The sequence below is a fragment of the Mauremys mutica genome, chromosome 6 (assembly GCF_020497125.1).
Source record: "Mauremys mutica isolate MM-2020 ecotype Southern chromosome 6, ASM2049712v1, whole genome shotgun sequence".
NCBI classification, from domain to species: domain Eukaryota; kingdom Metazoa; phylum Chordata; order Testudines; family Geoemydidae; genus Mauremys; species Mauremys mutica.
Window position 1 is genome coordinate 22,348,715 of NC_059077.1, and position 17,248 is coordinate 22,365,962.

The following is a 17,248-nucleotide window of genomic DNA, read 5'->3' on the forward strand; positions in this document are numbered from 1 at the left end:
GCAGCTTTACCCTGCCACCAGCCTTGCACCCCCACCCCCATCATCGACCACTGTACCCTGCCCACTCACTGCTGGTGGGCGGGCGTCTGGTGAGCAGGGTTTTGGCCAGCAGTGGGAAATGCCACTACTGATGGGGGGAGACAGTCAGTGGTGATACCTTATGTTCAAAGAAGTATTTCTGAATCTCTCTGTAAGTCTCAGTTGTCCATGAAGACATAATTACAAAGGGTCACATCATTTCTTTTGGGGGGAAACCCAGCTGGAAGGTGTTAGGGGCAAAATCCTAAAGTTTATGTTTGTATTATTATTATTTATTGTATTTGGCATCCATGTTATAATCCAAAATGGAGTATTGGTCATGTGACCCAAGGGTTAGCTAGAATGCTTCCCGCCCTTTTCAGCGGTCAGCAGTGGTACAGTGGTTAACAAGTACCAGCTCAAACTGGTTTTGTGTGGGAATTCTACGAGGTTTCCCGCCTTAGAATCTTTATAAGGCCAGCAGTTACCTCAGCTAGGAGCTGTTGCTGCCCATCCTAGAGGCTGGTGCACGTGTCTTGCTCCAACAGGCTGCCTAGACTCCAGACCAGTTACCCACCACAGACCTAGCCATTATCATCTGCCTTCAGATGCCGCGCTGCTGTCATCATGGAAACCTGTCTTGGTGTCATCAGGGAAGAACAGACCAACGAGGGATCGCCCCAGTGTTCCTCTCTCGAGGCTCTAGACGAGCTAAGAGATAGAGGTCCTGAGCAACTCACGGAAGGGTGATTATATGTGTCTCATACTGACCTTGTACTCCATCTGGTATTGATTTGGGTGCTGGCTTCACGCCGCACGTTCACTAGTTTACTGTACCTGTAGAAGAATAAGTTTCAGTTAATGTTTACTCGCTTTCCTGCCCCCACTTCGTATACATCTCCCCAAATCAACATTTTCTGTTTGGTTTACATATGCCTGTCTTCACTCATATTGTGATCCATCATAGGAAGGGGGAGGGAAATTACATGGTAGAGGGTGATAGCCAACCAGATGATAGATGCTGGTCTCACAGTAAAGGACTGAGAGCTCATTTATTGTTAGGGGGCTCCTTGCTCCCTTATCCATTCTAGTTCTTGTACCTAACAAAGGAACCAGAGAGGAGCATAAGCTATTGAGTTTTCATAGCAGAATTGTCCTAAGATAATTTTTTAAGGATGAGGAGTTGGGGAAGGGCTTGTGAGGTTCTTCCACTCCTGGAATAAGCAAGAAGTTCAGACCCCAGAACTGAGGTTCTTGTGGGGGATCCATGTATAGCTTTGTGCCTCCACACAATCTCCAGGAATCTTTCTTCCAGCTCTGGGCTCCCTGGCAGCATGACTACCTTTGAAAAAATAAATGTCTTTGAGCCAAATCATCCAGGGGCTTTCCTGCCTGCTGCTGCCCCTAGAACTCTCCCTAAAAAGGGCACTTGCACAGCTTAGAAGGGATTCCATTGAATCTGAAGCTGCATTATACCCTGTTGGACTGGTCATGGGATGGTAGCATCCCTCCTCCACCTCCCAGCCAGGCCCTATTCTTATGGTTTGGACAAAAAGGGATGGTGCTAAGATGTAAAGTGATGGTCCACACCCTTCCACTTGATCTGTGTGCAGAAATTCTTCTTTACGCATGGATTTGAAAAACAAACTGGATGAGCATTAGGATACCTGTGAATCCCTACCATCTGGCCTGGCCCTCCCTTACAGGCAGAGTATGCTACCACCCAGGGGGTCTCAAAACAAATTTTTTGGTGGCCTCAGAGTGTGGCCACCAACTCTTGCTGCTGGCCAGTCTGACAATTTTTCCTAAAATATTTAATTAACTTTAGGAAAAATAAATAAATATGCACCAAATCATGGTAATTTATGTAGGGTTTTGTTTGCTGACTCAGTAACAAAAATAACGTACACTTGTCTCTATTCTTTACTGGACCTAATCAAAATAGAAATACAAATAAGGTGCTTTTCACATTCTTGTCTTTTTTGTTGTTGTTTCTTTTGCTTTTTCGGTTGTTTTTCTTTTAGATTTGCTAGCTAGTAAGTCTGCTGCTGTGAAAAGTGATAGATGTATGTTAATATCACTTTTCACAGCCTCCCAGCTAGCTACTAAGTTTGCTGTAAAAAGTGATATTAACAAACATACAAATATCACTTTTCACCACAGATTTACTCAGCCATGGAAAGCCCAGGAACAAATTAAGCCCTGGATGGGGAGGTGGATAAGGAGGCAGCAGGGGCCAGGGATGATGTGGGGTGGTGAGCCCGGGGGATGGAGCCCTGCAGCTGGAGCCTGCTGCCTGCCACCCCAGGGTGGAAGTCTGACCCCACTGTCTCTGGGAAGGTGTGGAACTCTGTGTCTGCCTGTGCCTCCAGCATTTGTGTTTCCAGAGAGGGAGCAGGGCCCAACCCCTGTTGGCAACCCTGGGAGAGGGGCCACTGCTTTGCCCCCTCAATCACCGCCCAGGAGGCGGTGACTGGAAGAAAGGCCCCCAGTAGCCACATTTGAGAAATGCTGACTTCGGGTGACAGAATAGAGGAGCAGCAAACATAAACAAAACTGGGAAGAAAAATAAACCTTCTGACAGATGTAGCTTTCTCCTTTTCTCCCACGACGGCCCTCTGAGCAGACAATACCCAAGCCCTCTCCCCCACACTCCCTCATCATCAGCTCCCTGCTAGTTTCCCCTAACTCCCAGCAAAGGCTCCAAAAGAGTCTATGTTATGCTGCAGAAGAAACTCCTTCCTCATGAGTACAAGTGGATACATGAGCTGCTGGAAGTCACTAGATGTGAGCATGTGAATGACTTTGAGGGGGCAGCAAATGTGGATGAGTAGCTGTCGGTTTGCAGGGGTTACGATTAGTGGGTTTGGAATGTAAGGCCCTATCTAGACTAGGATTTTAAAATCTAATGCTAGACTAGGCTTTAACTCGATCTGTTTAACTTGTGCTAAAGTACAACTGCTTTGTCTTTACTAGAGTTTTAGGAGGTGTTAGGTTGAGGTACCTAGCTCTATCTAATTAATATCAAACCTTTAAATCCTAGTCTAGATAAAAAGCCTAAGTGTTGGGGTGTCTGGAGTGTGAAAATAGAAAAAATAGGATGGACTGATGTGGAAGATGCAAGACTGACAATACAATGCAGGGGAAGGGGAAGCAGTGGGATGTGAGGAGAGAGAAGCGTTGACAGAAAGTTATCATCTATAAGAAAGTAAGGCGAAAGAAAAAGATGGAAGAAAAGATACACTAGATGTGCAACCGATTGAAGAAAATATGTTTGGCAAAAACTTAAGGCAACTTCCATGTAAAGCACTATAGATAATGCTTTGTAAAACAACGTAACCCCACAGGGGAAATGGACAAAGACATTTTTTAGCACATCCAAAATTTTCAAACATCTTCTGTGTTCTCTGCCAGGGAATGAGGGGAGATTAAATATAGGTGGGGGTCTCTGTGTTTGTGCAGTTTCACCTGTCCCCTATGGAAATACAAGAAAAATCCCCAAAGGTTACTCTCTATTTTTGGACGCTTTAATAGGCAGGAAAATGCACTATTTTTAAACCACTGGACATTTTTAGTTTATTCAGATGTGCTGCAAACCCTAACAATTAATGTATATTTATTTCCTGCAAATATAAATAAATAATGTTCTGGCTGATCCTACAGTCTTAAGTGAATGGACATTTTGCCCAAGGGCTTGTCTGCACTTGAAGTGCTACAGGGGCACAGCTTCAGTGCTGTAGCTGCGCTGCTGTAGCGGTGCGCTACTCACTACGGCAACACGAGGGGTTCTCCCATCGCTGTAGTTAATGCAAATCCATGGGTGACAAAGCTAGGTTGATTTAACTTTTGAGTGTAGACCTGGCCTCAGTCAGAACTGCAAGACTGGGTCCTCCACTTTTTTTTATGGCTAAATTCTGTAGTCTCTACTCAGACAAAAGTGTACTCACTTCAGCGTGAGTTTTGCTGAAGTCAAGAACTGTAGGATTTGGCATTACAGAGCTTATATTTTATATTGGGGTGTCTATTTTTTAACACTGTGCATACAGGCAAACTATGCTACACAAATTTAACAAGACCAGAAGCTGCACAGAGGACAACAAATTTGCCCACACCTCACTGCACACAAAACAATGTCAGTCAAATGGCCTCTACCTCAGCAGTTCTCAAAGTGAGTCACCACACCATTTTAATGAGGTCACCGGGCTGGCATTAGACTTGTTGGGACCTGGGGTTGAAGCCTGAGTCCCACGGCACGGGGCCAAAGCCAAAGCCCGAGGGCTTCAGCCCTGGGCGGCTGGGCTCAGGTTACAGGCTCCCTGCCTGGCGCTGAAGCCCTTTGGCCTCCCCTCCCAGGGTGGCAGGGCTTGGGCGGGCTCAGGCATCGGTCCTGCATCCTGGGGTCATGTAGTCATTTTTGTTGTCAAAAGGGAGTCACGGTGAAATGAAGTTTGAGAACTCCTGTACCTCGTCCCTTTCATCTCCCTAGGTCCTCCTTCCAATGACAGAGACACATCTAGACTTCATAAATCTACTGGAAATCATAGAAATTAAGGTCAAGATAGAAATAGCCTATTAAGACAGCTGATCCAGTCCTCATTGCCATTATTTCATACATTCATAGATTCCAAGGCCAGAAGGGACTATTGTGATTAGCTAGTCTGATCTTCTGCACAACACAGGCCTCAGAAATTCTCCAAAATAATCCCTATCTTTTAGAAAAACGTCCAGTCTGATTTAAAATGCGTCAGTGATGGAGAATCCACTCTGACCCTTGGTAAATTGTTCCAGTGGTTAGTAAGTATGCTCACTGCTAAAAATGTACATCTTATTTCCAGTCTGAATTTATCAAGTTTCAACTTCCATGTTATACCTTTGTTTGTAAGATGGAATAGCCTATTATCAAATATTTGTTCCCCTGTAAGTACTTATCAAGTGTGATCAAGTCACCCCCTTAACCTTCTATTTGTTAAGCTAAATAAATTGAGCTCCCTGATTCTAACACTAAAGACAAGTTCTCTAATGATTTTATCATTCTTATGGCTCTTTTCTGAACCCTCTCCAATTTATCAACATTCTTCTTGAATTGTGGACACCGGAACTGGACATAGGATTCCAGCAGTGGTCACATCAGTTCCAAATTCAGAGGTAAAATAATCTCTCTACTCCTACTCAAGATCCCCCATTTATGCATCCAAGGATCACATTGGCCCTTTTGGCCACAGCATCACACTGGGAGCTCATGTTCAGCTGATTATCCACCACAACCCCCAAATCTTTTTCAGAATCACTGTTTCCCAGAATAGAGTACCTCATCCTGTAAGCATGGCCTTCATTCTTTGTTCCTAGAGGTATACATTTACATTTAGCCATATTAAAACACATACTGTGTGCTTTTTAACACAGCTAAATGTAAATGTATACAGTATTTGTGTCTGTTCCACTCCATGGCCCCTAACTGTATTCCCTTATATTCCACTAAATAATCCATACAATTCCTCATCCTTCTTGGCATTTATACCCTTGAATAAAGTCCTTTTAGATAATTAACATTTCGCTTCATGTGTCTCTTAGTCGAGTACATGTTTATCTCTTTTAATCTTTTCTCATAAATCCATCCCCTTAATAGTTTTTATTGCTCTTCTCTGAATGCCCTCCAGTTTGGCAATATCATTCTCATAATGAGGTGCTTAGAAATAGCTGTAATATTTTAGGTGTGGTCTTACCAGAGAAGGATTATCATCTTTATTCTCTATGACTTGATGTCTCCACAGTCCATAATTAAATTGGCCTTTCTTGCTACCATATCACACTGCAAAGTTATGTCAAATTTCCTATCCTCTGTCACCCCATACCTCTTTCAGCATTGCTGTTTTCCACATCTCTCTCTCTTTCTTCCCCCATTGTTAATATCGGTTTCAGAGTATTTCCCCCCAGATTTATTTAGCTTGAAGTGTTGCAATTAGACAGGAAGAGTGGTCCAGTAGTTAGGTCATTAGCCTATGATATAGGAGACCTGGATTCAAGTTCCTACGCTGCTAGAGATTTCTAATGTGACTTTGGGCAAATCACTTAGACTCTCTGTGCCTTAGCTCCCCATCTGTAAAATGGGGATAATGATACTTGGGTGCTGTGAGGCTAAACCCATTAAAAGTATGAGTCACTCAAATATTATGGTGATTGGGGCCATGTAAGTATCACAGATAGATAAAACCTCATGTTGTTTTCTGCCTATGTCTCTAACCTCATTGAAGCTCTAGGATTATTTATCTGTTCTCAGTGGTGTTCACAGCACACCTCATTTTATCTGGGAATTTCATTAACATGTTACTTATACTCCTTATTACCAGCTGAGTGTGTGGATATCCTTTGGATGAGATGACTGTCCATGATGGTGCAAAAATTGAAACATATTAACAAAAGAAAACCAGTCAGTTATGAAACTTCCCATATCTCTGAGTAAAACGTGAACCTCTAGCTTTAGCGCCTGAAGAGCCTATATTCAAACTGTTCTGGAACTCCTTCAGCTAGTGACCATTGATTCATGTCGGGTGCACAGCAGCAAATTACCCACATTGTCTCTGTTCTTGCTGATGGCTTACTGCTACGCTCATGAGTCTCGGAATTCGCTGTTAGTGGGCAGGCTGGTTCTTAATAGCAGCCATTGCTGGGAGCAACTGGTGGTTTTAGTTATAGACTTCCTTTGGATCAAACTGAAAAGAGGAAGAGACTGATGTTTCCTCATCAGGTAAATCCATATCTGTATAGCTATGAACTGACATAGTGCTTGGGGGAAGCCAACAAATAGAACTGCCAGGCCCCAGAATTCAAAAATCATGAATCAGTCCCCAGAAAACCATAAAATTGTCCAAAGCATTATGAGATTTTTGTAATAATTTCTTTCTGGTTTATGTATTTTTTACACTCGGGTCATATTTTCAAGCTTTTCTCTGCAACCATGAGGGCTAAAACCTTACTTTGTCAATGACAGCTCAGATTCTCATGTATTTATTTGACCCCATGAACTAGTGCTTTGAGAAACATCAAAACTTGACAACCTGTCAACCCTGTGCGGTGTAGACACCGCAATAAGTCAACCTAAGCTATGTTGACTCCAACTATGTTATTCATGTAGCTGGAGTTGCATAACTTAGGTCGACTTAACCCCGTAGTGTAGACCCAACTAATGTGTTTACTTTTTCACTGGCAAATGCTAATTCCCTCACCCAACATTAGCATTGTTGCACTGTACTATCCAGATATCTATTCAACCCCTTAGATATGTAAAAGAATACAAAAGGATGATCGTTGTTCCCTGTGCTGAAGAAAGGTCATGATTTTTCACTCAAATATAGGAACCAGCTTATTCACTGTTCAAAATTATGCACCAGTGTCTTTAAGAAATAATTCTTAGTGTATAGGCTGTTTGCCAATGGTTCATTATGAATATTTGAAACTTAAGGTCCATGGTGTTTTGGCTAGTTACAGAATCACATGGTATTCTGTCAGTTCAGAGATTGGATAATTCATATAATTAACCAGCAATAGTATGAATTTTGATTGGCATATTTAAATGTTAAATATACAATTAAAAATTGTCTTTGGTCATGCCATTCAAAATTTGCTTTTAATTAATATTTGCAAAGTCAAATTTAAACTTTGCCTTTTTTAGTATTTATGTTAATAAATCTCAGTTGTACGACTATAGTAGTGCCAACCCAAAAGTTCAAAAATCATCAGTCACACCACCAAAAATCATGAGATTGGCTTAAACATCATGACATTTTCAAAAAGATTAAATCATATTTTCTGGCCTGTCTTCTGATTTTGGAACTACTACTACTGCCTGAGTGGCAATTATGATGCTGCTAATGTAAAGAGAGAGATGATTTTCGCTGCTGGGGTGAGTCTCACTAGAGGACCTACCAAGATGAGGGCCTCATTGTTGTAAATATTGTAGAAATATAATAAGTGTATTGCCAACACCATGCATTCAAAAATCATGGCTCAGGACCACCAAAATTATGAGATTGGATTAAAATCCTGAGATGTTAAAAATAAAGTAAATTTGATGGTTTTTTTGCATGCCTTCTCTTTTTTTCCCCATCTCTAGGGGACATTCTAGTCCCTTTCAAACTTATTTTTGCAATCAAGGGCTAGAAACTTACCTTTTTTAAAAAAAAAAACCCGAAAGCTGAGATTTTCTTATAACTACTTGACTCCAGGAGACAGGCCTTTAAGAAGAACACCAAATAGTGTGAGACTTGTGATAAAAATGTGAGAGTTGGTAACACCAAGTAAGTGACTGTCTGCTCAGAAGAGCTTACAATTTATTGCAAAGCATGATGGTGAATTTGTGATTTGGAGCTGAGACTCATCTAACAGAGGGACTATCACACATCAATCAGATGGGCTATCTTCTTAATCCCCGCAGAACTGGTAGGATTCAAACTGGTGACCTACAGGTAAAAAGCCCTATAGCTCATTAACAGTGCTGTGAGACAACCAGTCCCCCATAAATGCTGTTCCACTTTCTAGAAATGAGTACCTTTTACAAAGATATCTTTTATTAAGTAAAGTTCTGAACTCTGGAGTTCACACAAGCAGGGTCTGTCTTTCTCTGGATACAAAGGCAAAATCTCCCCCCCACACTAAATCTTCCACACCTTAGTCTTAAAAGGACAGCCCCTTCTAACCAAATGCAAATAATAAAAATGCAACAGTAAAAGATATTAGCACAGAATCCAAATTCACTTCTAAGTATAATATTTTTCCAATGTAAAATAATTCCAGCAATCACAGCTTTTATACTTATAGGTATTTTTATCTCTATATGGCTAATCAACAGATTTTGAGCCCACAACCCTTTTCACTTAAATCAGTCTCTGTGCCAGATGACTGGGGGGGTCAGTTAATGTAATACTGATTTTTTCAAAAGAAGGCTCCAGAGGCAATCCTGGCAATTACAGGCCAGTGAACCTAACTTCAGTACCAGGCAAATTGGATGAAACTATAACGAAGAACAGAATTATCAGACACATAGATGGGCACATTATACCGGGGAAGAGTCAACATGGCTTTTGTAAAGGGAAGTCATGCCTCACCAATCTATAAGAATTCTTTGAGGGAGTCTAAAGCATGTGGACAAGGTGATATAGGCTACTTGGATGTTCAGAAAGCCTTTGAGTTCCCTCACCAAAGGCTCTTAAGCAAACTAAGCAGTCGTGGGTTAAGAGGGAAAGTCCTCTTATGGATTAGTAACTGGTTAAAAGATAGGAAACAAGGGTAGGAATAAAGAGTCAGTTTTCAAAATGCAGAGCGCCAAATAGTGGGGTCCCCCAAAGAGCTGTACGGGGACTAGTGCAGTTAAATATATTCATAAATAACCTGGAAAAAGGGTGGACAGCAAGGTGGCAAAGTTTGCAGACAATACAAAATTACTCATGAAAGTTAAGTCCAAAGCTGACTGCAAAGAGTTACAAAGGGATCTCACAAAACTGGGTGACTGAGACAAAATACAAGATGAAATGCAGTGCTGATAAGTGCAAAGTAAAATACACTGGAAAACATAATCCCAACTATACATACAAAATGATGTGGTCTAAATTAGCTGGAACCCCTCCAGAAAGAGATCTTGGCATCATCCTGGCTAATTCTCTGAAAACATCTGGTCAGTGTGCAGTGGCAGTCCAAAAAGCTAACACAATGTTAGGAACCATTAGGAAAGGGATTGATGATAAGACAGTAAATATCATGTCACTATGTAAATCCATGGTATGCCCCCACCTTGAATACTGAATGAAGTTCTGGTAGCCCCAACTCAAAAAGATATTAGAATGGAAAAGGTGCGGAAAAGGGGCAACAAAAATGATTAGGGGTAAGGAACAGCTTCCCTATGAGGAGAGATTAAAAAGACGAGGGTAGTTCAGTTTAAAAAAAGAGATGACTAAGGGGGATATGATAGAGGTCTATAAAATCATGAAAGGTATGGAGAAAGTGAATAGGAAAGTGTTGTTGTTTACCCCTCCACATAATACAAGAATTAGGAGTCACTTGATTAAATTAATAGGCAGCAGGTTAAAACAAAAAAAAGTATTTCTTCACACAACTCACAGTCAACCTGTGGATCTTATTGCCAAGGGATGTTGGGAAGGTCAAAACTACAACTGGGTTCAAATAATTAGATATGTTCATGGAGGACCATCCATGGTTATTAGCCAAGATGGTCAGGGATGCAACCCAGTGCTCTGGGTGTCCCTAAACTGAAAATGCCAGAACTGGTAGTGGATGATGGTATGGATAGCTCAAAATTGCCATGTTCTGTTCACTTTCTCTGAAGCATCTGGCACTGGCAGCTGTCAGAAGATAGGATACTGGGCTAGATGGACCATTGGTCTGATCCAGTATTGCCATTGTTATGTTCCACTTCAGCTATAGGAATAATATTTGGGAAGAGAGGAAAGCAATGCTATTGTTTTCTACATGGCCCATCCCATCTAGGGAGGCACAACACATACATTGCTAGTAGGTTACACAAGTTTTAGTGAGACAGCAGAGGAATGCTGGGCATCTGGTTTCTTTGTTTCTCTTCCCGGTTCTGGGAGCAGATTGTGAGCTAGAGAATCAGCTCTCTTAACCTGGAAGTAGTAGCACAGTCCTAAATCTATATATGCAGTGCAGTGGATGACACTTAGCCACATTGTTAGTGTGGGTCTACACATGCATCTGATTTGCCATATTTTTTTCTGAAAGACTGCGTGGCAAAGTGGAGGTGTATTGGTTATGTTATATTAAAATTCTGCGTTCTATTCACAGTTTGGCCAGTCGTGACCTTGTGCAAGCTCTTGGCTGTGGGAAATTGGTGAATGATAGTTAACCCTGAAATATGAGAACTTGGCTCACAGGATTGTGAAGGGCAGAAATATTAATGGCAGAAAGCTGAGGTCCATGACGAGAACTCAGCCTCCAGATATGCAGATTATGTTTTATGTTACAGAGCATCGTCTCATGAGCCCCCTGGATGGTTTATCTTCCAAACATTTCCTGAAGGCTGCAACTGTTCACATCATCACAAAACTACCTTCAGCAGGAGACAAAATTGTGGTGTTTGCATTAAAATTTGTGAGAACTGGCAACACGGAGAATATTTGTAGAAAATGAATACAAAAGGAACTCAAATGCAGTTAAAAACAAGTTTGTTAAAAATTCCAATGAACTTTTGTAGAAATTTCAGCTAGAGGTAGAAGAGTCCATGCCCCCTTTACCAAATCTTCTGGACCATCTAATCATCTAACAGCTGTTAACATATATGTGTATGAGCAGTACTATACTATAAAAATACAGTTTGTATTGTACTGCATAGATTATTGATGTCTGAATGTACTTGCTTGAAAATAGTCCCCTGGCAGTTTTTAAAAAATCATACCTATTTTAAGACACTCTAAGGCAGAATAGAAACTATTATGTTCACAGGTATATTCTTCTCTGTAGAGAAAACAACAATGAAATACAGTAAAACCCATTTATCGGGAATGTGGTAGGAAAAATGCTTATAGCTACGTTTTAAAGTGGCAATGTTGTGTAGGAGGTCAGACTAGATGACCATAATGGTCCCTTCTGACCTTAAACTCCATGAACTAATGAAATTGATTGATAGTCCAAATTACTTTAGTGGATTTGCACTTCTCTTAGCGGGTTAGATCTTGAAACCCTGACTCACTTTTCACTCAGGCTATGGCTACACTACATAGCTTCCAGCTGCGCAGCAGCAGTGCTGCTAGTGGAGATGATCTAAGCCAACAGGAGAAAGCTCTCCCATTAACTTAAATACTCCAGCCCCGGGGAGCATTGGCAGAGCTTCTCCCACCAACATAGTGCTGTCCACATCAGCACTTAAGTCGGTGTAACTTATGTTGCTCAGTGGGTGGCTTATTCACTCCCCTGAGCAACATAATTTATACCAACATAAGCTGTAGTGTGTACAGTTTTCATTCAGGCAAGCCATCCCTTAACTTTAAGGGATGGCTTGCCTGAGTCAGGACTGAGAAAAAAATGACTGTCTACACGACAGGTACAGATGTGGCACTGCAGATGTGCTGCTGTAGTGCCACAGTAGAGATATTTGCTGCAGCAACGGACGAGGTTTTTCCATTGCTGCAGTTAATCCACCTCCTTGTGAGGTGGTAGCTAGGTTGACCTAAGCCATATCTATTCTAAGGTTTAAGTTGGCTTAACTACACCTCTCAGGGGTGTGAATTTGTCACCTAAGTTTCAGGTGTCGACCAGGTCTAATGGCCTCAGGACTTGTCCCTTGATGAAGTTCTGCTCTAGTATATTTGGGTTCCATTGTGCTACTAATCCTGGTCAAATGCAGTAATTATCATGTAAGTGCTACATTCCAATAAGATTGTCTCCTCTTCTCTTTTGCTCTGGCAGAACAATGCAGGAGAGAAGTTGCCACTACTATACACAGGGAGGAGCAAGGAGATGTTTCTGCCTTTCAGGCTATGTCTATACTGCAAAAACAGATACATTCTTAATTCAGGTTAGCTAGCCTGAGTTAGCTAAGGGCTTGGCTACACTTGCAAGTTGCAGCGCTGGTAGAGGCTTTCCAGCGCTGCAATTAGTAACCGTCCACACCTGCAAGGCACATCCAGCGCTGCAACTCCCTGGCTGCAGCGCTGGCTGTACACCTGGCCAGGTTGGGGTGTAGCGATTGCAGCGCTGGTGATCCAGCGCTGCTCATCAAGTGTGGACACACACCAGCGCTTTTATTGGCCTCCAGGGAATAAGGAGATATCCCAGAATGCTTTTAACTAAATTACTCCCTTTGTTTTGTTATGCAGCCTCTCTTTGTTTTGTTGTGAACCTCCGGAGCTCCGTTTCTACCGGAGCTGCTTATCAGCTCCTGTTTGCTGTGATCAATCTGTGAACAATCAAATGAGATCCTCCTCCCTGTTGTGAACGAGCTCTGTGGAGCTCCTCCGCTGCTGCTATCTAAAAAACAAACAGAGCTCCTGTTTGCTGTGATCATCTGTACCTGGCTGTAAACAATCAAATGAGAGGCAGGCAGGGAAACAGCGGGGAGTCGTGTTGCCTGCAGGCTGTTTGCAATTAAGAGTTAAGACTAAGGGGTCGGAAAAATGTTCTGATTTTTCAAGTCAGGAAGCTAACACACAGTGTTGGCTCCAAAAATCCACTCTCTCTCTCTCCCCCCTGCTCCCTGTCACACTAGACCCCACTCCACCCCCCTCTTTTGAAAAGCACGTTGCGGCCACTTGAATGCTGGGATAGCTGCCATAATGCATCACTCCCAACAGCACTGGAAATGCTGCAAATGTGGCCACACACCAGTGCTGATAGCTGTGAGTGTGGCCACACACCAGTGCTGCTCCTACACAGCTGGATGACCAGCGCTGCAAACTACCAGCGCTGCAAACCGTAAGAGTAGCCAAGCCCTAACTTTAGGTTAAAACAGCAGTGAAGACATAACTACTTGGTTTTAAAATTGGGTTAGCAACTTAAGCTCAAGCCTATATGGCAGCCTGGGGAACTCAAGCTGCTAACCTGAATTAAAAGCTGAGTTGCTGTTTCTTCAGTGCTAATTTAACCTGTTAGCTAACACAGGTTAGCTAACCCCTAAGAACACACAATGTTTTTTTGTTTTTTGCAATGTAGACATACCTGTAGGGTTGCTGTAGATGCTCTCAATAAGGAGGGAAATATGTCTTTCTATTCCCCTCAGAGCTAGCAGTGCCCTTGCAACTGCAGAGACTGAACAAAGCCCATGCTACCTCTCCCAATGTAAAGTGAGGGAGAGCTTTTCAGGGCCCTCTTCTATTACCACTGTATGCCTCCATTTTCCCCATCTGTAAAATGGGAATGATCATACTTCCCTCCCTTGCAGGCATGTTATGACATTTAATTCCTGAATGCTTTGTGAGCCATAGGAATACTTATAAACATCAACTAATAAATAAGAGACTGCAACTATGCAACAGTTCAGGGAAGTTTCCTTAATATAAGCATAGCAATATGCTCCTGTGGTTTTTTGAACATGTCTACATGCTTATAAGATGACTGTATCTGTCAGTACTTCTTCCCAATAATCCTTCACTGGCACAGTGGAACAATATGTCCATTTGCTTAGAAATTAAGCTGGTAAATGTCAAATAATAAGAGGTTTACCTGTCTGAACTAATCCCAGTTTTGACACATGGCATTGGGCGTTGCTGCATTTGGAAACATCACAAATGGTATGTTTTGTGTTGACAAAACATAATATATGTATAGTGATCTGGGCCTGGCATAATAGCCCATCTCTTGGATTGCTTTTATCATTAATGCGTTGCATGAACACTTCATAACTCATGATCGTAAAATGGCAAACAAAATTAATTTGCAGGCGTGAATGAACCTGAAAAATTTCAACTTGACCACATTTTTCCAGATGGTTACCAAATCCTAGTGATTCTTTTTTGTTAAAGCACAAGCATGTATTTTAAATAGTAAAGGTATATCATCAGTTCCACTAAAACATAAATAAGCCTGTACATTTGTTGTTCATGTCATGTTTGATATAGGGAGAATCTTTTGGAATAAACAATTTGAAACAAAAGATTTCTACAGCTCTCTTTGCAGTTCCATACCTGCCAAGAGTCTTGCTTTGGTGAGGACAGTTTTTCTTCTCTATATCTGTCCCTGCCAATGTCTCAGAAATGTTGGTAGCAGAAGGATGCTGTTCTTGAAGCACAGCAGCACCTTTCCTGTCTATACACTGCCCCTTCTCCTAGAATCTATCAGCTGCTTCTCAGCTAAGGCTGACTCTGCCCTATAGCTTCTTCTAGAACTGTACTTGGATAAGCAGGTAGGAGCTAGCTGCCTTTATGGAGAGAAAGCAATCAAGGTTGGAGCTATTTAGAAAGCAGAAGAGCCTGCATGTGGAAAGGGAGCAAGAAGCAAACCTGTGTTGTAGGGGGAGATTTTGGCAAACCAGTAAAATGCCTGAAATCACTATGGCTTATTGCTAAAAAGCAGCCAAGTCAGCAGGCCACATGTAGCAAACTCAGCTTGACCAGGGCCGGCTCCAGAGCCCAGCGGGGCAAGCACCCGCCTGGGGCGGCCCTTTCCCAGGGGGGCAGCAGGTTGGGCCGGCGGACCTGCCGCAGTCATGCCTGCGGGAGGTCCACCGGAGCCCCGGGAGCAGTGGACCTCCCGCAGGCATGCCTGCGGCAGCTCAACCGGAGCCGCCGGACCAGCGAACCGCCGGACCCTCCGCAGACGTGCCCGCGGGAGGTCCGCTGCTCCCGCGGCTCGGGGGCGCCTCCTGGGCATGACTGCTTGGGGCGGCCAAATTTGTAGAGCCGCCCCTGAGCTTGACCAAGGCAGGAGGGGAGGGAGTTTTGGGTGCCACAGAAAGGGCAGCTTGACCCCGTGTCCTTCCTGATAAGAATTGTGTTGAAGTTGCTGATAGATGCATTTTAGAAGAGCAGGAATGTCTATTGGGGCTGCAAACTCTGGGGAAACCCCACAGAAGGAAGCCTCTTGCATGACCATTGAAACTACTTGCTTCACAAGTTTTCTTTAAGAGACATGGTATTCTATTACTAATGTATAAATAAGGGGGAAAAGCTGGAAGTAGTGGGACTCTTCAGGACTGGACTCTCCATCTGGATGCCTCTTGTGTTCCCCACCAGCACATGGGCTGCCGCTGTGCCACTCAAGAGCCACACTCAGCTTGGGTAATTTTCAAGGGTTGGGGGTGTTTTACTAACTTGTGGCAGATGTGTGTAAGTGATTGAGACTAAGTAAAGTTTAGCTTTAAGTGAAAGCACTCTCGTGTTGTCCTGTTTGTGCCAGCCATCTATCAGTCGGACGGCCGTGTCTCCCCTGATTTACTTCCTGACACTTCCTCCCACAGAGAAAAAGTTTCCAAGAGCTTTGGGTTGAAAGAACCCCGGGTAACACAGTGGGGTGTGTTTCAGTGGTAATCATGGGGACCCATTGCTGAACATGAAACCTTGGGGTTTACAGAAGGCAGGGGTATAGAAAGGAGACCCATATGGGAAACACAAATCTCTGGGGATTGCCAGGTTTTGGGGCAGGCTCTGTGTTTGTGTTTTGTTTTGTTTGGCCTGGGTGGAGAGGGAGCAGCATCAGGCTTTACCATTGAAAGGAATAGCTGGCCCATATGCATCTGGATGATGGTTATGCACAATACCCCCACATGCAAATCTGCTCCCTGGGAATAGGGGCTTGTGATAAAAATTCTGAAGCCAGAGGACCCAATCTTGAAAAACATTTAAGTATAGTTTATTTTACACATGGGTAGCCCTACTGAAAGCAATGGGCCTGAACCTATACAGAAAGTGCAGACCAGATAGCAGGAGGACAAAGGTGCCTTTAAGACAACCTTGTACATCAGGGACATTGGGCTGCTTTTGAGGCTGGCATAGTTTTACATTGGGCTGCTCCACAGCCTAGAATAGACAGCATGGAGCACTCCAGCCATTTGCCCTTCTAACATCAATCTGTCCCTGCATATTCCTATAGCAGGGGTTGCATAAATCTGCCCTACCCTGCTTCTATGCTAGAGAAATTTTCTGTTGCTTCTTTTGCTGCTGTTGCTGCTTCTTTTGCTCAGCTGTCTTCCTTTCTCAATTGCCTCTGCTCCTCCTCTCTGGTTTCTCAGCAGCTCCCGGCAAACTCATCCACTCTTGTCCTCTCTCCGCTCCATACTCAACTGTCCTAACCATCTACTTTTTATACTGTCCTGTCAGAATTTTCCAGATGCTTTTTTAACTACTACACATCCCATTTGTTAATTTTTTTACAATACATTCATGCTTTTACCTCAGAGTTATTATCTGCGGACCTTATTGTATGACCTGCAGCTTCCAATGGTATAGTGACTTTTGCATATTCAAAATGGAAGCTAGGGACACAAAATTGAGTCTGAGGCATTTCTCTGGTATCAGTCCCCTCCTTGATGGTTTGATATTTATATCTAACCATCACTCACTAGTGATTTCAGTGGGTGTTTGGCATTGTCCAACATTGGCTCAAGGCTCTCCTTTTGAGACAGATCGTGCTTTCTTCTTGTTGGCACAATACTTTATTACCCCTGATTCTGCTTCACTAACCTCTTTTGATATAAGCATCTCAACTACCACCAATATCTGAAGCACTAGAATTATTTATAATAGATGCAAAGTTGCTTGTATTTTACCTTAAA

General features: G+C 42.8%; 1 long non-coding RNA gene across 5 annotated transcripts in view; it reads left to right on the forward strand.

The window, feature by feature from the left end:
* The window catches only part of LOC123372412, a 375,513-nt gene that overhangs the window by 146,867 nt on the left and 211,398 nt on the right, over positions 1-17,248 (forward strand). For all 5 annotated transcript variants that reach the window (XR_006580273.1, XR_006580270.1, XR_006580275.1 and 2 more), the window contains one exon: positions 567-764. This is a non-coding gene — a long non-coding RNA (uncharacterized LOC123372412). The remainder of the gene's footprint in view (positions 1-566; positions 765-17,248) is intronic.